Genomic DNA, 22,615 nt, shown 5'->3' on the forward strand with positions numbered 1-22,615 from the left:
TGTGAATGGTTGTTTGTCTATATGTGCCCTGTGATTGGCTGGCCACCAGTCCAGGGTGTACCCCGCCTCTCGCCCCAAAACAGCTGGGAAAGGCTCCAGCACCCCCGCCCCGACCCTTGTGAGGAAAAAGTGGTAGAAAATGAATGAATGAATGAATCACCTCCTCCTATCTTACTTTACGTACTTTTAAAGGTCCTAAAGTTGGGTTGAAAAATAAAGCCAAAACATGCTTGCTGCCTGTCTTGAATAGTTTCTTCACTCGTTCCTCAAAGGTTGCGACTGAGAGGCAGAAATGGCATCATCCTATCTTACATCAAGTACTTTTAAAGGTGCCAAAATTGGTTTGAAAAAAAATCTTGTCAGCTGCCAGGAGCTACTGTATGCTATATATATATATATATATATATATATATATATATATATATATATATATATATATATACATCGTATTTTCTGGACTATAAGTCGCTCTGGAGTATAAGTCGCACATGGCCAAAAATGCATAATTAGGTAGAAAAAAACATACATAAGTGTGATTTTTTTTTTGTTTTTGTTTGTTTTTTTGTGAAGTTTTTTTTTGCGGGTAATTTATTTTCCAAACTACTTGACCAAAACAGACATCACGTCCTCTTGGAAGGCAAGTTATAACATTAATAAAAGAATAGCTAACAGGCTGAATATGTGTAAGATATGCTAACAATAACAATGGTTATTCAGCTACACCATAAACATGAACAGGAAAGGTGTCCAGTGTTTATGTAACATAACAGTTTTTAATTTATAAGTCGCTCTGGAGTACAGGGTGACCCAAAAAAAACGGGCCCGTGTACACCTTATGTGATATCTCCATTATTTATTCACTGATTGCCCTTATTTTACAGGACATGGCAGAATCAACGACCGTGAGTACACCAAGACCCCAGTGGGAGCTGGGACAAAGAATACACTGTGTTCAATTTTATTACAAGACAGGCTCGTTTAAGAAAACCCAGGACAGTTTCATGCGTCAGTTCGAATGTGAAAAGGCTCCATCCAAAAGCAGAATTCAGAACTGCCAGTGAGAACCGTCCAAGGCACTCGGGACGTCCCAGGAAGCGAACAGCCGAGCTGGTTGAAAGATTGAGAGAGTCCGAAAGTCAGTCCCTCGGTATGTCCCGTGAGACTTGCAGGAGAGTGCTGGTGAACGATATCAAGCAAGTTCTCACACCTCAAATCTGTCCCGCGATTGGCTGAAAGAGAACTTCGGAGGCCAAGTGATCAGTCTCAAGACTGATTTTGAGTGGGCACCCCATAGCCCGGACCTAAGCCCCCTTGATTTTTTTCTTTGGGGCTATCTTAAGGACAGAGTCTACGCAGGGAAACCCAGAACCATTGCGGAACTCAAGAAAGCCATCAGGGAGGCGATGAGAGCCATTAGCAATTCAGTCTGTAAGAACGTCATGGACAACTTCGTGCTGCGCCTCAAGAAATGCACAGAGCTAAATGGAGGCCATCTAGAACATATGCTGTAGAACGGAGAAAAAAAGGCCAAAGACCCTAGTGTTTTGATGTGATGTTTTGAATATAATAAACTACAGTAAACCTCGGATATATCGGACTCGGATATATCGGAAATTCGCTCACAACGGACAGATAAAAAGAACCAATTTTTCTGTAATGCATTTCCAATAAATATCCATTGCATATATCAGGTTTTTTATAACGGATTTCGCCTATTTCGGACAAAATCTCCAGTCCCGTTCCAATGCATTTCCATTAAATTTCCCTCGCATATATCGGATGGCCGCATCGTGGCGCTCCGATTCGCCGAATCGTGACAGGCCGCTATACGACGTCATTTGCAGCGTTTGCAGCGTTGCCTGCGCGTCCAGGTACATTGGAAACATAGTCAAGGAAGTGCCTTTTTATAACGGATAAAATCCGATTTACGCATATACCGGATCTAAATCCGATATATGCGTAAAACGGACATTTTCCGGTATACGCATATAACGGATTTCGCTTATATCGGACAAAACCAATGGGAACAATTGAATCCGATATATCCGAGGTTTACTGTAGTTATGACCAAAGTTTTATTTCATTCAGACAACACACTAAGAAACGGGGCCTAATTAGAGTTGGGGCCCGTTTTTTTTGGGTCACCCTGTATAAGTCGCAGGAACAGCCAACCTATGAAAAGGAGTGCGACTTATAATCCAGAAGATACGGTATATATATGTACAACGTGGAACAAGTGCTTCATGAACTTTCATACATGAGTATTAAAGCTAGAGACCAAACGAGGGTTTTCTAAAAAGCACTACTGAGGTCGGACGTCAAACAGCAGTCAAGTTCAAGCTTAGCCGTATAAAATGTGCAATTACAGGTTGCTATTTAATTCCTCACCTTTTTATTCCAATTACCGACTGAGTGCTTGCCACAGCCTCCCGCCGATGAAAGATGGACAAAAGCCCGCTTTAACAGCCCTTCATGTAAAGCGGTTATGGCAGCGCATAATTGCGGGGGATCTTCATTTAATGAGCACCGGCGCATAGTTTTAATGACTCGCAGTTAATAAACAAGTGCAGAAAACGGGCGGAGAGTAAACAAAAGTTGTTGACTTCCAACGTTCTTGCTAAGTTACACGCTGATGCTTGACTTATAATTGGACCGGCTGTGTATCCCCGACACCCAAACCATTTTCCCATCCAGCCCATGTTCCACTTCCATGAGCACCAGAAAAAGTGTTTCTTTTCTTTTGGTGATGTGCGCTACATGGGCCGCGAGTCTAGTTTAAGCCAGCACTGCAAATGCCACGCTTCCCTTTTCCTCTCCCTGGAGCTCTGCATCCGTTTGCTACCTTCTGCTGCCTACTGACAGCCCAACAATGGGAGCCTTAATAAGTAGCGAGTCGAGGCTCCACTAATTAGAGGCACCCCACAACCTTCCAACTCCTGCCTTTACTTGAAAAAGTCTGATATGGCTCGGCTGCCGGGACTGAAATAAGCACGATAAGATGTTTTTTGTTCCCCTTATATTTGTGGTTGCTGATGGATGGGGGACTGCGGTAATTGCCCAAATCCCACTGTGAGCAACATAAGGAGCCACAGAGCCAAGGTGGCGCAAGCCAAATTAAAAGGAAGCAGGAGTGGAGCGCAGACCTCCACCTGTCCCCCTGAAGGTGTCCAGAGCTCCAACAAATTCAAAGATTGCTGGATTAAACGACAACAGTCTACATGAACAGTACATCAGGGAACCCACCAGCGAATGGCGAAAAAAACACAAGAGGTACGCCCATAAAATTTGACATTTTTGACACACGGCTAACTTCTCCCACTCCACAACCTCCAGCTAGCTTGACGTTGATCTTCCCTCATCAATCAATGAATATTTGCAATAAAAGTGACTGTTTTAATTATTGGGTCAGAACCCGCCCTTTCTCTCTTTAATTGCCATTGGTCAATTGTAACACAATCCAGTTTTAATCTATAAAATTAATCTATAAATCTCTACCTCACACACTTATTAAACACAAAACACAGTATAAAATGCACTCATTCCACCCTCGGCCATCTCTGTGTGGAGTTTGCATGTTCTCCCCGTGCATGCGTGGGTTTTCTCCGGGTACTCCGGTTTCCTCCCACATTCCAAAAACATGCTAGGTTAATTGGCCACTCCAAATTGTCCATAGGTATGAATGTGAGTGTGAATGGTTGTTTGTCTATATGTGCCCTGTGATTGGCTGGCCACCAGTCCAGGGTGTACCCCACCTCTCGCCCCGAAGACAGCTGGGATAGGCTCCAGCACCCCCCGCAACCCTCGTGAGGAAAAGCGGTAGAAAATGAATGAATGAATGAAAATGCACTCACCATTAATGAATGACAATGACCAAATTGTGAGTGCTTAATTGCTGAATTTGTTGGGGGGGAAGGGGGGGTCCTTTGTTTACGTAGGGTTCAAAACTGCTGGAGTGATAAACCAAGAAAAATAATAATTTTACACCAGAAATCCGGACATTTGCCTGATGGCAGCCATGTTTTCAAGTCAATATGATGTACAGATTTTAATAACCGTGCCACCAAGTGGTGTATTAGTTCAAAAAATGCAAAAAACTGCCAATTTTTGGAGGAAAAAAAGCTATTTTTTGTATGAATTTGCAGGTGAATTATGAATCATGAATGTCTGGGGATGGACTGTGTCCAATCGGCTTTCGGTGTACCTTATTTGGAGTTGATTTGACTAAACCAGGGCTCGACAATAACGTTGTACCGATGGCCCGGGGCAAGTTAAAACAAAATTCGGGAAAGTAAATCCAATCATTAATATTCCCGTCGGGCAAGTACACTTTAGCATGCCGTACTGCCAAGAGTTTTTTTTAAAGCGGTTCTTGTTGGTTGTTGGTAAAACACGGACTGCGTAATTCCGATGGTAATTTGCAAACCAATCCTTGCAAATCTTGAAATGGACCAATCAGAATCGTTTTTTTAGACCGCGGTCCGTAATCCACAATCCGCGTTTTACCCACACCCGTTCTTGTTCGCGATCAACCAATCAGCGATCGTTTTACTAGGAAAACATCTATCATGGCGTCCCTGCCAACATGGTCTAATTCTTCAACAACTTGTGAAGGAAAACAGCAAAAAGTGATGAACCAGTGCCTCCTAAACAAGTATTTTATTAGCGGCAGCAAATCAAATGATGGCACAGGTGAGTGAATCACATTGCTGTGACAATTTGAAGTGGTCACAATGAAACACCACCCATTAGATCCAATACCAAGTGATGATTTTGCACAAGCTACAAAACCTAGCGCTTCCATTTCTCTGTGTATTTTTCTCACCTTTGCTTCACAAATTATTGTTTGACCATTGAGCATTTTTTTCTGGATTAAAAACACTTTACTAGTACACAAATGTGTCTATTCAATAATGTTTCATTGTGGTGCACAACTTATAAATATCACTGCTTACTACGACTACCATGTGTAAGGTAGCATGGCTTGCCATGTTAACATACATCTCCACAAATTTTCAGACATTCCTCCAAATATAATGCATCAGTACTATTATCTGATGAATTATCAGCATATATTGATATATGATATCATTATGGCAGTCTTTTCATTTTACATGGGGCAAGTTCGGGCAAGTAGTTCTCACCTTAAGGATTCCCCCTGGGCAAGTCATTTTTGTTTTTAACGTAGAGCCCTGTAAACACTTTCAAGTTACAATTGGTTTTTTGGTAGAGCAGCAACTGTGTGAGAAATTTCAAGCCAATTTGATAACAGTGCATTTGACCAAAAAATAATAGCACAGGCAGTCTGGGTCTGCCTGTAGATGGGACATGGGTGTTACACTCACCAGGGGGAGGCTGGTCTTGTTGGTCTGGAGATTGAAACCCCCTTTACTCCACCCTTCAATCACCAGCAGGCAGCCTCGGGCTAACTTAGCCAATTAGCTGGACGCTGCTGCTGACCCCCGTCTTCATTAAGAACCCCGGCTCTGCATGGGAAAGACAGGAAAGGATTAGGAGAGTCAACCAACAGCACACGCATATACATATCGTACACACACAGACATCAGCGTACACACACATATACCGGCTGAAGGTGAAAGTAAAGGTTAGAGATAAATGAACAATGGACAATGAGAGGACCGTGCACACTGCTGCTCCCTGTAGCTTTGCACCCATGGCAAAAAGGTGCAATTGGGTGCAGAGGTCACTGTACTGTCTCCTACCCACCCCACATCCACCCCCACCCGTCCATCCACCCCCGCTTCTCTTACGGTGACAACAACAGGTGTGGTGGCCGGCAGACACGCAATTACCAGCCTGAGAAGCTAGCCTATGTGACAACACAACCACACATCACAGAACTGGAGAAGAAGGGGGGGGGGGTGAGGTGAGGACAGGACAGGACCACTCATAAAAAAGTCCCTGGAGGGGCCGCACAGTCTTTTAGCCCAAGAATAAAAACACATCCAGAAAGAACATATAGGATTTATGAGTAGTAGAGCACGTTTGCGGTTTGACACGCTACTCATGTCTCATGTGTGTGTGTGTGTGTGCGTGTAGGTGTGTACCCACAACAATGAGACTAAAAAAAAGATGAAGTTAAGGCTGCACATATAGTTGGTGGGTAGACAAATTATTTTTTTCAGATTAAAATGAACAAAGCATTATTAGAGCCCTGTAGACATGACAAAACACGACTATAGTCACATTTATACTCTTTTTATTTACAACATATTGCGCAACTGCAGGGTCTTGAGACACATGCTAACTCGCAAACTAGAGAGCTAGCGACCTAAACGGTAGCCTTCAAGTTATTTCCTTTAAACTTAAATAGCCAAAAACTTACCACTTCCACACGGATAGGGAGGATAACTATTAACAGTTATTTAACCTTTAACATGAACATCAACATAATAGAACGTAATAATTTTTTCTGGGTACATGATACCATACAGCATCCATATCAAACTTGCGCGGGACGCACTAACATTAAACTTTCATATCAAGACGGGGCCTCAAACTAGTGTCCTGTGGGCCACATTTGGCCCGCGGGCCGCGTGTTTGAGACCCCTGCCTTAAACTGTATTATGGAAAGCAGGAAGTGAACAAATGTAACAGTTAGTGATTGTAAAAGTACCAGATGGAGGGGTAGGATTTAATAAGCTTTGCTTCTTCCTACTCCTTTTGGACATGTGGAACTGGGAACTGATTATGGGATGCACTCAATTGGAATCTGATGCATGTTCAAATAAAATAAAACCATTACCATTACCATTACCATTACCAAGCCTCTGTATTGTGCATTGTTGTTAGTACTAGTACTAGTTTGTCTGCTTTTTCCCAGAAATCCCTCTTTTGGGATTGTGATTGGCTAAATGGGTAAGTGCTTTCGATGTACACGCCTAAGAGTGTAGTCTTACATTAGCCTTGGAAGGGAAGCCGATATCTAGATGCTACACACGCAGCGTTCCTCCTCGGTGATTATGTCTCAATGTGACGTTTGCATGCTTTGTCGCCGCTGTAGCGATTGCTGTTGCCATGGGTGGGTGGAGATACAGCGCCACGCCGGCCCTTTATTCAAAACAAACCGAGGATAAAAGATCAATAGCCCCGTTGAGGCCGTGAATTGGATGGGAAAAGTTCACAACTAAAGTGCACCATGATAAGAACCTGTTGTCGGGGGGAGGGGTGGGGAGGGGTGTCTCCTCATCCCAGCCCGAGAGGCGTATTGATCGATGCAGACATCCAGCTTCCATCCATTCATCAAGGCTACTAGGCTACTCAGGCTTGCAGATCGCCGCTATGATAGTAGCCTTGCTAGGCTGCCAGCAGCGGCAACACACAGCGCTTCAAAGTAAGCCCCCGAGCATGTGAACCAGGCTGTGGGGCTAAGAGGGGGGCATGCAAAGGAAAATTGCACCAGCAGGCCTGCGGTTACAAGCCTGTGGACACGAGGCAGAAAGCAGAGGCATTGAACTAAACTGTTCCGATATAGCAAATACAAGGCTCTGTCAAAGATCCTCTATATGATGTGTGCTCTGCTGTATTTAACCTAACCTACTGCAAAAACAGTAGTCAGAGATCCTCTATAACAGGGGTCTCAAACTCAATTTACTTGGGGGCCACTGGAGCTCGGGTCTGGGTGAGACTGGGCCGCATCAGGTTTTCCAAAAAAAAAAAAAAAAACGCATTTATTAAAACCAAAAAAATTTAAAAAACTTTGCTTTGGTTCCAATTTTCTACAAGAAAAGCTCTGATAAAACATTCCACTGTTCTCAAATATCTTACTTTATTTTTCTACATGAAATAAGATGAAAAATAAATAACCAAATCAAGAATAAAGAAAATCAATCAGTAATAAATAAATAAATATAATAATAATAATAATAATAATAATAATAATAATAAAATGGCAAATAATAAAAACTTAAGAAACCACATATAGTTGGTGGGTAGACAAATTATTTTTTTCAGATTAAAATGAACAAAGCATTATTAGAGCCCTGTAGACATGACAAAACACGACTATAGTCACATTTATACTCTTTTTATTTACAACATATTGCGCAACTGCAGGGTCTTGAGACACATGCTAACTTGCAAACTATATAGCTAGCGACCTAAACGGTAGCCTTCAAGTTATTTCCTTTAAACTTAAATCGCCAAAAACTTACCACTTCCACACGGATAGGGAGGATAACTATTAACAGTTATTTAACCTTTAACATGAACATTAATCAAACGTAATAATTTTTCTGGGTACATGATACCATACAGCATCCATATCAAACTTCGTTTAAAACATTAAACTTTCATATCAAGGCGGGGGCCTCAAACTAGTGTCCTGCGGGCCACAATTGGCCCGCGGGCCGCGTGTTTGAGACCCCTGCTCTATAACAATGTTTTTTTACTGGTTTGGCAGAGGCACCCTTCCATGACAAGCGGAGACCCAAACTGTGGACATTTTTCACCTCAATCTGGCAATTTTCCAATGTGAAGAGTCCTGACTATGTGCGGAATTCCCCTCCGCAACACAACCTGAGCTGCACCATTGAGCAATGTCTCTTTTGTGGGCCGCTCTTCTCCAGCAAGTTCAGCCCCCACTATACGGCATGTCCTTCCCACTCTTCCACTCATTAACATGGCAGCCACCTTGGCTAGCGGCGTACACAAGTTTTTGTTTTGCCCAGACAAAGATCTACTACGCACTAGTTGATCATCACTAGGCTATCAAACAGGAGTGCTCGGCAGGGCCTAGTGCAAAAAGCTCATCAAAAATCTTTTATAAAACAAGAGTGCAGGCCAATTTTAGAAACGTCCTGCAAAAACATGGCAACAATTCACTATAAAACATAAGACATACAGTAAAACCACTACTCGACGATCCTCACCTGTATATGACAGGAGCATGCTGGGTTTTTAGCACCTACTGCAATAACACTAGTCAAATATTCTCTGTTGTGCAGTACATGACTAGCACTCTGCATTTTAAAGTACTACTGCATAATCAATCATCTAGATCCTCGATGACAGCGCTTTGGTGTTGTTTTTTTTTTTATCTACTGCAAAAATATTAGTCAGTCTTAAGTTTAAAACTCAACTTAGTCTGGTGTCACTCTGGGTTTTGTTTGGCCTGTCGGCTGCCAGGTGAATAACCATGCGATAAAGGTGGGAAGTCTCTCCGGATGGCGCAGGTGGGGACCATCCATAATGAGCCATTGGGGGCGTGGGTGGGGATGAGGGCGGAGGGGGTCAAGAAAAAAGGAGGGAGGCCAAAGAGCAACGGGTAGGAAAGACAGAGTGAGAGTGATGGCGACAGGCTCCGGGCCAGAGACAAAGCCCCAATAGAGCAATTACAGGAGCTCCGTAGAAGGTGTGTGCTGAGCCCCTGGGCGCAGGCTCAAATGGCACACACACAAAGCCATAATAAAACAAAAAGTCAAACACACATCTCTGATTTTATAAAATAAAGGAGACGAAAACATGAGAAAACCCAAACCCTCCCTACCAAAGGATTCTGTAAAGGCACTTTGTGAAAGTAAAACCTCCCCAGCTAAGGTCAGTGTGCATTCAATCTTTGAGCATTCGTACACAACAACAAGCGATAGGAAAAATGCTCACAATTCACATAAACATGACTAATATTGTTGTAAAATGCATAAAAAGTTGGTAGTTAGCACTCGGCCCTCTGGTCCAATCAGGCATTTGTTCCAATACCACAATTGGTAGAGACGATTCAGTTCAGTTTCATATGGCCTATGTGCCGCAGTGGTACGGCCATCGTTGTGTTCTATACTTTATTCACAAGTCCAGTTTTTCTTTAAAAAGAAAAAAAAGAGTTTAGTTTTACAATAATAGCAATATTGAATTTAATATTTTCCTATTTAAATTTATCCCGGGTACATTCTTTCAAATATGATGTAACATGCAGCTCGAGACGTTCTTCAGTTTTAAAAATGGAGGCCAGCAATCGGCACTGGACTAAGCAAAGTTTGTTTTTGATCCAAACTAAATTTCAAGACTGGACGAACGAAAAACTGGCAATACGGAGTTATTCCAACAAGTGAAAGAAAAACTCGGGGAAGTCGGTATCAAGTGATGTTGATGTTTACGTTTTATAGATTATAGAGATTTAAATATTATTTTCCATTTATACCATTGTTTTCAGAAAAGTCATTCAGAAAGAAGAAAAACTCATATAAACGTGGCTAATGTCTATGCATATATCGTTATATCTTGCCCATGTTATATCTTGACAATCCTGTCTACATCTAACATGGGTTTTGAAGGAAATCTCAACCTCCCTTACTTCGAGGCGATCTCCTTGTGGGTGTCGAATTGAGGATATGGGCAGACTAAATAACCAAAGCAGTATATGAAAACCAGAGTATTTCTTCCTGATACAAACAATATCTAATACAGACGTCCGGGCTTAATTTGCATTCCCTGTATTCCAACAGTAAGTTGGGTCTTAGTACAGCGCAGCTGCAAAAAAGCACCCTTTCTTTCCCTGCCCGGCTTTTTATACATTTCAAGATTGTGCAAGTGTGTGTGGTGTCAAGGGTTACACTAAGTTTGTTAGTACTTGTGAAACTATGTGTTTGTATTTAACTGTGTTTAAGCTATACGCCGCATCGCGTACTAAAAAACATCTTCATACGCTATGTGCTTGATTTTAACTTTATTGTTAGCTAGCCAAAATATGAGCAAATACCTTCAGTTTACCAGACTAAGTCACGTGTGCGTATCGTACTTCATTTGCAAGATGGCCGTACTGGCTTCCTACGGCACATACGGCTATGCTATCGTGACCGAGAGGACCAGAGGGTGCGGGGGGAGAAGCCGCCCGCCCTGGCCACGTGTACGTTCACGGAAGCGTACATCACCCACTGCGGGAGCCACCAAACACAGCAAACCAAAGTGGACTGCATTTTTTTAATTCATTGGCGAGTTAAACTGTCCCTTCACCAATCATCTAAATCAGGGATCTCAAACTCAATTTACCTGGGGGCTACTGGAGCTAGGGTCTGGGTGACACTGGGCCACATCAGGTTTTCCCAAAAAAACAAAAAAACACATTTATTAAAAACAGAAAAATATGCAAACTTTTTCAGTGCTTTGGTTCCGATTTTCTACAATATAAGCGTTAATAAAACATTCCATTGTTCTCAAATATCTTAATTTTTATTTTTCTGCACAAAATAAGATGAAAAATAAACAAATCAAGAATAAAGAAAATCAATCACAGTAATAAATAAATATAATAATAATAATAATAATAATAATAATAATAATAATAATAATAATAATAATAATAATAATAATAATAATAATAATAATAATAATAATAATAAAACGGCAAATAATAAAAACTTAAGAAACCACATATAGTTGGTGGGTAGACAAATTATTTTTTTCAGATTCAAATGAACAAAGCATTATTAGAGCCCTGTAGACATGACAAAACACGACTATAGTCACATTTATACTCTTTTTATTTACAACATATTGCGCAACTGCAGGGTCTTGAGACACATGCTAACTCGCAAACTAGAGAGCTAGCGACCTAAACGGTAGCCTACAAGTTATTTCCGTTAAACTTAAAAAGCCAAAAATTTACCACTTCCACACGGATAGGGAGGATAACTATTAACAGTTATTTAACCTTTAACATGAACATTAATCAAACGTAATAATTTTTTCTGGGTACATGATACCATACAGCATCCATATCAAACTTGCGCGGGCCGCACTAACATTAAACTTTCATATCAAGGCGGGGGCCTCAAACTAGTGTTTTGCCCGCGGGCTGCGTGTTTGAGACCCCTGATCTAAATGAAAATGCTAGTGTTTAGTGACTTCAAAGGCCAGCACTGCCAGAGAAAGCTAGTCGGAAGCGAGAAGAAGATGTGCAAGGAGATATACACGAGGAGGAAGTGGAGTGAAATTGAATTAAGAGAAAAGTTCTTGGACCCCGTATGCACCATTGATTTCCTATTCTCTTAGAAACATTTAATGAGCTTAAATAGGAGCCCCGTTTGACACCGCCACAGCGAGTCACCGGGGCCTCCGAGTGAGAGGAAATCGTTGCACGGCTGTGGCGGCTAGTGGAGACAGTGGGGGTGGGAAGATGGAGGCGGGAAACCGGAAGCAAAGTGAAGGTTTTAATGCTAAATGCAGATACTTCAGAACGGGGGAAGGTTTTCTCTGGTCTTAATAGCAAGGAGGAAAGTGAAGGATATTCCTGGCAAATTGACTTCATGTATGCAACTTAGTGGCTTTATCGGCACTTACAATCACAACAGGCGTCCAGCATGATTGACAGCCGCTGCACTTCCCCGTGGAGGGATTCAAAAGCTGCCTACTGCTTGGCGGCCATCTTGCCGCTTCAGCTCAACCCTCCCTACATGCCCCCTTGAGCAGCAGGGGGCTATTGTTGCTTGAAAGAACAATGTCCAGAGGTGCTCAACTGCACTTAGCCGTTGATGAGGGGCCCCGCTGGGCACCATCGGCCGACAATTTATGAAGTCGCCTGGCAGAGTTGAGGCATTCAAGGGTCCTGATGTTTTTTTTTTTGCAGAAAATCATCATAATGAAAGAAAGAGTGAGAAATGTGTGCGTGTGTGGGGGGTTCCTTTAACGACTTGTTGATGTGGATAAAAACAATGCAAACAAGGTCAGCTGGAGATTGAGCAAAATATTGAGACATGCAACTTAAAGGTTCTCTATTATAGTATGTCGTAGGACGGGGTGTCCAGGGGTGCGGCCCACAGCTACCTGGTATTTAATCTAAAATATAATTGACAATAAAAATATTTTTTTACAAAAAATGAAAAAAATAATCAAAACTGTGTAGTAATTTCAAAACAATAGTCAAACTATTAAGACAAAAGTGAATATAATGTGAGTATAATGTGATTTTATCATTTTAATAGTATAAAATGAAATTCATTTAATTCATAATGACAAACAAAACAAGCAAAGTTATAATTTTGGAAAAATGTAGTTAGAATGTTGTATTCTCATGTTAAACGATGCCAACTTTTCAGATCATGTGGTTTGCGCATTTGAAAGACGTTTGAGAGGGCTATGACCGCTCGGTTTCAGTTTTTTTCCCTAACACCGGCTCCCTGTGACATCACAGTGAGACGGACTTCCATTTCACTGCTCTGATTTCATTGTGTTCCCACTCGGAGTTCATGCACAGTAAGTCAGGGGTCTCCAGCTAGTAGCTCAGGAGCTACCAGTAGCTCCTAAGCAATTTTCGAGTAACTCTCCAAAGGTTTTATTCATTTATTATCCACTCCAGTACCAACAAAATTAGAAAGTGGGGTTCGTCAGTAGTCCGATAGCCTTCAGGAAGGCTTGGGGGTGTGACCAATCACAGCGGAGTGGGCATTCCTGGAGGCGGGCCGTGGGTGTTGACTGTATTGGAAATGCAAGGATAGACGACTGGAATAGGCGCAGATTCTGGAAGATCTAGAAAGCTGTCTGTGCGTACCTGATCTATTGTCCACAGCTCAATACAAAAGGACAAAAACGGAGCATCATAGAGCCCCTTTAATTACTAATTAATTAGATATTAGGTCAGAACAAAGTCATAATTAAGTGAAGAAAATTTAAATAGCTGGAAATATAAAAAAACAGAAATATAAAAAAAAAGTTTTACAAAAATAGCACAAGAAAAACCTTGTATGCTAACCAGAAAATTTTCAATTATCCGAGAATAAAATCATAATATTATGAGGGAAAATAATGTAATTTCAGTAGCATATATTTCAGTTGAAATATCAAAGACAAAAAATGTAACCTTTCAGGTAATAATATTATGAGAAACAAAACAAAATAAAGTTGTTGGAAAATATCATATTCAGGGAATGAAATCTAAAGATTATGAGAATAAAGTCATACATTTTACAAAAGGAAATTTCTAAAGATTATTTAAGGAGAAAGTTTACATTTTTGAAAAAAAAATGTTTAAAAAAGGAGGGGGGACATTATTTATACTAATAATGGCTAATAATAATTAATCATTTTGTGGATACATTTTTTTTTCTTGAAATATACATCTTAGCATATACCATATTTTCCGGACTATAAGTCGCACTTTTTTTCATAGGTTGGCTGTTCCTGCGACTTATACTCCAGAGCGACTTATAAATGAAAAAAACTGTTTGTTCCATAAACACTGGACACCTTTTGTGTTCATGTTTATTTTTGGTGCAGCTGAATAAGCATTGTGTTAGCATATCTTACTATTATCCTATTCAGCCTGTTATCTATTCTTTTATTGTTAGAAATTGCCTTCGAAGAGGACATAATGTCTGTTTTGGTCAAGTAGTTTGGAAAATAAATTACCCGCAAAAAATGCGACTGATACTCCAGTGCAACTTACTATGCATGTATTTTTCTACCGAATTATGCATTTTTGGCCTTGTACGACTGATACTCTGGAGCGACTTATAGTCCAGAAAATACGGTCCATGTGTTACTTTACAAAACATCAAAAGTAGCGCTCGCACCCTTTCATTTTTCCTTTCATATGTGGGAAAACTTCGGAGACCCCTGTCTTTTGGAGGTCCAAACACACAATATCAGTGATCAGTGGCACAATCTCCGCACAAATGCTTGAAAATCTCACAGAAAATCTTTCCTGTTTGGCAACCCAGCTCCCACTTTTCCACAATGGAAGAGTGGTCCAATATTTTGTTGAAAAAAAGTGAGAACAGTTATTACATTGTCGGTATTTTAAAAATACCCCGTGGTCTAGTAGAGCCTCACAAATGTCATGTAAACAAGGCCAGAAAAATGCAGAACATTAGCTGCTCTCTGCATGTTTTTTTTTTTTTTTTTTTTTACACTGATGTTTTATGTATAATTGCTGTTGGCAAATATTGAAGCGTGGATATTTCTGGGCCCCCGTGCACGAGCTCCCACGTTGTCAATCACTTGCCGACTTAAAGAAATGTAGCAACATTCCGGTGGTGTCTGGTTCTTGTATCAGACTGAGCGTCTGCTTAGCAGTCTGGCTTTGTGCAACCTTCAGGCATCTAAGCAGACCAAAAGTGGCCATGTTCAATAAATTGGTCAGTTTTAAGGTGAATTCTTGAATTCTTTTTTGTGAAATTTGTTTTTTTTTTCATGATAGGGAATTTGCATAAATGCCTAAACTTGTTACTTGGAGACGATTTGGTCACATTGACTCCTATGGTAATGACATCATTTGATGTTGTGTCATCCTGACATATTATAATGCTTTACGCATGAATATGTGATGACTCGATAGCCCCTTATGTCAAAACACAGTTTTTTTTTAAAAATTGATGCAGCGAGAGTGAAAAAAATATATTAAACATCTTAGTCTTTGATAAGAGCGTTTGGGGACCTAAGGATAAAAAGTGTTCAAATGTCTTTGAATAAACTTGCATTGCTCCAAAAATAATAACACAAAAAAATCAATGTTTTTATCAAGAATTGTTGACCGAGACATAATAACCTTGTCTCAAATATTGCACTTCATAAGTAATTTTTTTAAAGGCATATTTTGTGTACTTTCCATCAAAATGTCAGGACAAATAACACAAAAGCTTGATGAAAGTATTTTCAAAATACCTGTATGTTTCAGACTGAAGTTTATTAAAAGTGAATGTGTTGAATCAATTACATGTTTAACAATTATAAGAGTGGGTTAAAAGTGCACAGTTTATGTTATTGTGGTTTTCCCTTTAAAAAGCAAAGACAAAGACTTTTTTTAATAACTATGACAGGAAAAGGTAGAGAGTTGGTTGACATGATGCAGAGGAGGAAGGTAGACATACTGTGTGTCCAGGAGACCAGGTGGAAAGCTAGCAAGGCTAGAAGTTTAAGAGGCATTGATGATGTTGTGATTTGTAGTGAGAGTAGGGAACAGGTGGAGGAGATGCTAGAAGAGTGGAGGTTTGCCCTGGAAAGGAGAGGAATGAAATTCGCAGCAAGACGAAGTATATGTGTGTGAATGAGAGGGACCCAAGTGGAAGAGTGAGGTTACAGGGAGAAGAGATACAGAAGGTGGAGAATTTTAAACCCATGGGGTTAACAGTTCAGATCAATGGAGACTCTGAAAAGGAGGTGAAGAAGCGTGTGCAGGCAGGATGGAACGAGTGGAGAAAAGTGTCAGGCGTGATGTGTGATAGAAGAGTTTCAGCTAAAATGAAAGGAAAGGTATACAAAACTGTGGGGAGACCAGCCATGTTGTTTGGTCTAGAGACGGTGCCACTGAGGAAAAGACAGGAAGCAGAACTGGAGGTAGCAGAGATGAGGATGCTGAGGTTCTCATGGGAGTGACCAGGATGGATAGGATGAGGAACGAGTACATCAGAGGGACATTAGATGTTAGAGGCCTTCGAGATAAAGTCAGAGAGGCCAGACTGAGATGGTTGGGACATGTCCAGAGGAGAGATAGTGAATATATTGATAGAAGGATGCTGCGTTTAGATCTTCCAGATTGGAGGCATAGAGGAAGACCTAAGTGGAGGTTTATGGATGTAGTGAAGGAGGACATGAGGGTCGTTGGTGTGAGAGAGACAGATGCAGAAGACAGGGTTGGATGGAGGAGATTGATTTGCTGTGGCGACCCCTGAAGGGAAAAGCCCAAAGAGAAAGAAGAAGCAGCAGCTCTGGTCAGGACTTGGAATGTCCCGATTGTCCACATTTTTTGGCATCTGATCAAATTCGATTTTTATAGTCTTGCCGATATGATAATAATAATAATAATAATGAGCTTTTGTTACAAATTTGTGGAATTGAATATAGTTATGAAAATAACTCTTCAAAGCATTGAAAATAATGCAACCACAGCATCACCAACAATATTGTTTGGCTTTGAGTCAGGTCCCTCATCTAAAGATAAAAGTTCCAATAAGTTCCTAATCATTTGATATGGAATTGATCGATTTGTGATGTTATTTAAAATATATATTATTATTATTATTACTATTATTAACTAACTTTTTTGAACGCAATAGTAATTTAGTGCCAGTCCCTGATATAAACAACCAGCAGTTAGAGCGGCCCTTCCCAAGCGGCCTCCCCACACAACAACACAGCAGTCTGGGCACAGTGAGGGAGAACTCCCGCTGTAGCCATGGAGCCCAATATCCAATATCCAACATCCAACATGAAACTAACTTCTGTGTTTTGGGGCGCCTGTAGTGTTGAACAGTGTCTAGAAACAGAGCGATACTGCATTGGTTTGATACCAAGTCACAATATCACCTCTGTATCCTGTCCACATATACGTACATACTAAGAACCAAACAGGAGCATATGGAGGATATTTCTCCCAGAAAACCGCTTGAGCTCCCTGTGAGAATCTAGAGACCAGCGTGTATACAACGCAACAGCTCCTCGCTCCATATACAGCCCGTGGAGAAGCCATCATTACGGAAACAGAACGTTGCATTTGGTAATGGCGCCATGCTTTTTACACTCTGTGTGAAATTGCCTCTCCAGAATATATTCGCCGGCACTTTAGCCATCGCTCCTTATCTGCCTCTCCTCTTGTCTCCCGGTAAGATAGGCAGTGATTTTGACAGGCCGACTGTCTCTCCTGATGCAATAACCGCCGTCCATTTGTATCCGAGCGGGGTGCATTAACGACACAAAGTAATCAGGCGGCGCGGGAGAGGCGGCGTGGCCAACCACCAGCTGCTTTTATCACTCTGCACTATAAGGGCTTGCCATTAGGCTACAATTAACGCAGTGGATGCTGGGGGGTGGGGATGACCTCATGAAGACGTATGGCGGCTGACCGGATGAGAGGTACAAACGGATTTACAGCCGGATGGACGGAATAACCTCACCAACACGTAATGCTGGACAATGCTTTATAGACATAGACATAGGCTTTCTTTATTGTCATTGCACAATAACACAGCAGTGAAATTTCCAACCGAATGTCGTTGTCTGGCTCCTGTGTAATAATAAATAATAAATAATAAATAATAAATAATAAATAATAAATAATAAATAATAAATAATAAATAATAAATAATAAATAATAAATAATAAATAATAAATAATAAATAATAAATAATAAATAATGTGGAGAATAAATGGATGACATCAAATATGAACAATGTACAGCGTAAACCAGGGGTCTCAAACACGCGGCCCGCGGGCCAAATGTGGCCCGCAGGACACTAGTTTGAGGCCCCCGCCTTGATATGAAAGTTTAATGTTAGTGCGGCCTGCGCAAGTTTGATATGGATGCTGTATGGTATCATGTACCCAGAAAAAATTATTACGTTTGATTAATGTTCATGTTAAAGGTTAAATAACTGTTAATAGTTATCCTCACTATCCGTGTGGAAGTGGTAAGTTTTTGGCTTTTCAAGTTCAAAGGAAATAACTTGAAGGCTACCGTTTAGGTCGCTAGCTCTCTAGTTTGCGAGTTAGCATGTGTCTCAAGACCCTGCAGTTGCGCAATATGTTGTAAATAAAAAGAGTATAAATGTGACTATAGTCGTGTTTTGTCATGTCTACAGGGCTCTAATAATGCTTTGTTCATTTTAATCTGAAAAAAAAACATTTGTCTACCCACCAACTATATGTGGTTTCTTAAGTTTGTATTATTTGCAGTTTTATTATTATTATTACATGTATTTATTACTGATTGATTTTCTTTATTCTTGATTTGTTTATTTATTTTTCATCTTATTTTTGTCTAGAAAAATAAAAATTAAGATATTTGAGAACAGTGGAATGTTTTATCAGAGCTTTTCTTGTAGAAAATCGAAACCAAAGCAAAGTTTATTCATTTTTCTGTTTTTAATAAATGTTTTTTTTTTCCTTTGGAAAACCTTATGCGGCCCAGTCTCGCCCAGACCCTAGCTCCAGTGGCCCCCAAGTAAATTGAGTTTGAGACCCCTGGCGTGAACAGTCATTAGTAAAAATAATTTAAATAATTTAGAATAAATAACAATAACTTGAGTTTTGCGTGTGCGTATGGGCAGGTATAGGGGCTTATTTGGCATTGAGCAGTCTGATGGCCAGGGGGAAGGAACTGTCTCTAAACCTGGTTGTTCCACCATGGATGCTGCAGGGCCTTCTCCCCGATGCCAGGCGAGAAAACAGTCCATGTTGGGGGTGTGTGGGGTCAGAGTAGATCCGACGGGGACAATTAGTTGCTGTGTTCCAAAGACATGTTGGTAGATGGCAGCCGTGTTTTTCAACCAATCTTGTTCAGATTTTACATCCTGGTATTTGCCGGTCACCTGGTGGCCTGTACCAAATTTCGCGATGATTCGGCTACCCACATTACAGTTTGTAGACTCCATTGAGCCAATTCAACTTACGGGGTTTAATAACAGCATCACCATGTGAAAAGGAGATGGCTGTTTTGCAGGATTTCTGTGTAAACGAGGCGATAGATCATACCACACACCAAGAGCACATATTACAACTTATAAAAATATGCCAAATAAGCTTCGCTTTCAGCTGAGCATGACAGCCGTGAAGCCATTTTACACAGCGTGGCTCTTTTCATCCCCATTTGTAACAGGTATCCTCACATGGGGGGGTGGCTAATTGGACACGGAACATTCATGGGAATCTTTGAATGTTTTGTGCAGTCTATTCCTTATTAATTGTTTCTCATGCAGTGCAGAACCTCAGTCCTTCCGTCTGCAGATTTGCAACTTTGACTGGAGCTGACATTTTTAGTAACACATATACAGTATATATGGATGCCTTAGAGCCAGGATGTTGAAATGGTTGCCTCCCCTCAGTGAACATAACACAGTTGGCGCCTCGCCTACTCCGGGAACAAACTTATTTTCTGCAGCATATTTTGTGGACTTTGCTGCCCAACCCCGACTCACTTACTCACTCACCTTAGAAACAAAAATCCATTCCTTTTCGGCTTTCAAACTGAACTCATGTTAGCCGTAATTAGGCTTTTCTTTATTTTTCTTAAGCTGCTGCAACTTCCTTGGATAATACTCCTTACTCCTTATTTCTAAAATCACAAATAATTCAAATTGCTGATATAGTTAATCTTCAAACAGCTAAAATAATGCATAAGGCTAAAAATAAGCAATTAGCTAAAAATGTCATCCAATACTTCTCTACAAGAGAGGAGAAATATGATCTCAGGGAAGAAGTACATTTGAAACACTTCTATGCTAGGACTACGTTATGCTAGCCATAGCATTTCAGTATGTGGAATCAAACTATGGAATGGATTGAGTAAGGAAATCAAACAATGCACAACGATGAGCCAATTCAAGAAACAATACAAGCAGTTGATGTTTGCTAAATACAAGGATGAAGAGTCTTGAACCAGTCATGATGTGCTATATATATCACTATATTGACACTTACTATGGTACCCATTATGGCATTGGATGCTCATATCACCGAGTACTTCGGTACGAGGTACATTATTTAAAAAAAAAACAAAAACAAAACTGTATTATGGAAAGCAGGAAGTGAACAAATGTAACAGTTAGTGATTGTAAAAGTACCAGATGGAGGGGTAGGATTTAATAAGCTTTGCTTCTTCCTACTCCTTTTAGACATGTGGAACTGGGAACTGATTATGGGATGCACTCAATTGGAATCTGATGCATGTTCAAATGAAATAAAACCATTACCATTACCTTATACTTTTTTCAAGTCTTTTGCTGTACACTCACGCTGTTGGAACCAAAAAAAAATCTTATGTTTGCATTCAAACACAACTGAAGCCAGCTTAGCCGGTTTTCGTTATTTTTGTCAAGGGTAAAAATAATGTAAAATGATGAGTTGCACGTTTTTCCGTCCACGTGACGTCCAGCCACACATAAGGCCTCAATCAGTGCGTCTTGAATGGGAATCAATCAGCTATGTGAACCACTACACCCCCAATAACAGCACCTTTCACACATTCGGGATGGGGATTTTGGTATACTGTGGCTAACGTTAGCATTGGTATGCAGGTGAAGGCTCAGCATGCAGACACATTTCCTCCCTCAGGACTTTTGGGGCTAGAAAACAAAGAGAAAGGCATGTCCCTGTGGTTATTTACGGCATGCTGGCCGTGGGCAGACACAGATAAGACTTTGGATCGGTGGAGGCTGACACGCTGTGATTATCTTCCTGCTGCTGGAATTGACAGTCCATCAGCACCAGACGGCTGAGCGGGTCCGGAGCCCGGCTGACTCAATTGTTTGGCCGAGATGAGAATTCTATGATTCATTGACCTATGAAAAAAAAAAGTGTCAAGTGCTTCCAACGTGTCGCTGTGCTTGAGAATTGTGATTCAGAATCACAAATGTTCACACAAGTGCCAGATTTTAAAGGACGAATCACTGACATATGCTCGCTCACACACACACACAGTCAGAACCATCTAAGGGTGTAATGACACCAGAACAATAGCGCAGAGCCTGCAATGTAGCCTAGCCCCAAGAAGACCAATGTAGAGATGCTCCAATCAGGGTTGGATGCTGGCGATTCCGATACGATCATCCGTGAGTGAGATCGGCTGATACGGATATTGATCACATGGATTAACTGTACATCAGGGCTCGACAATAACGATGTACCGATGGCCCGGGGAAGTTAAAATCCAATCAGTGATATTCCCGTGGGGCAAGTGCACTTTGGCATGCCATACTGCCAAGAGTTTTTTTAAAAGCGGTTCTTGTTGGGTGTTGGTAAAACACGGACTGCGTAATTCTGGTGGTATTTTGCAAACCAATCCTTGCAAATCTTGAAATGGACCAATCAGAATCGTTTATTTAGACTGCGGAGCGAAGTCCACAGTCCGCGTTTTACCCACACGATCAACCAATCAGCGATGGTTTGACTAGGAAAACATCTATCATGGCGTCCCTGCCAACATGGTCTAATTGTTCAACAACTTGTGAAGGAAAACAGCAAAAAGTGATGAACCAGTGCCTCCTAAACAAGTATTTTATTAGCGGCAGCAAATCAAATGATGGCACAGGTGAGTGAATCACATTGCTGTGACAATTTGAAGTGGTCACAATGAAACACCATCGATTAGATCCAATACCAAGTGATGATTTTGCACAAGCTACAAAATCTAGCGCTTCCATTTCTCTGTGGATTTTTCTCACCTTTGCTTCACAAATTATTGTTTGACCATTGAGCATTTTTTTCTGGATTCAAAACACTTTACTAGTACACAAATGTTTCTATTCAATAATGTTTCATTGTGGTGCACAACTTATAAATATCACTGCTTACTACGACTACCATGTGTAAGGTAGTATGGCATGCCATGTTAACATACATCTACACTATTTTTTTCACACATTCCTCCAAATACAATGCCTCAGTACTATTATCTGATGAATTATCAGCATATATTGATATATGATATCATTATGGCAGTCTTTTCATTTTACATGGGGCAAGTTCGGGAAAGTACAGTAAACCTTGGATATATCGGATTCAATTGTTCCCACTGGTTTTGTCCGATATAAGCGAAATCCGTTATATGCGTATACCGGAAAATGTCCGTTTTACGCATATATCGGATTTATATCCGGTATATGCGTGAATCGGATTTTATCTGTTATAAAAAGGCACTTCCTTGACTATGTTTCCAATGTACCTGTCACGATTCGGC

General features: G+C 40.8%; 1 protein-coding gene across 2 annotated transcripts in view; it reads right to left on the reverse strand.

Annotated features, from left to right (window-relative positions):
• plxnb2b (plexin b2b) overlaps positions 1-22,615 on the reverse strand; it is a 203,088-nt gene that overhangs the window by 143,601 nt on the left and 36,872 nt on the right. For both annotated transcript variants that reach the window (XM_058075677.1, XM_058075676.1), the window contains exon 2: positions 5,343-5,483. The gene's annotated coding sequence lies outside the window, so the exon portion shown is untranslated. The remainder of the gene's footprint in view (positions 1-5,342; positions 5,484-22,615) is intronic.

Source organism: Doryrhamphus excisus, chromosome 6 (assembly GCF_030265055.1).
Source record: "Doryrhamphus excisus isolate RoL2022-K1 chromosome 6, RoL_Dexc_1.0, whole genome shotgun sequence".
NCBI classification, from domain to species: Eukaryota; Metazoa; Chordata; class Actinopteri; order Syngnathiformes; family Syngnathidae; genus Doryrhamphus; species Doryrhamphus excisus.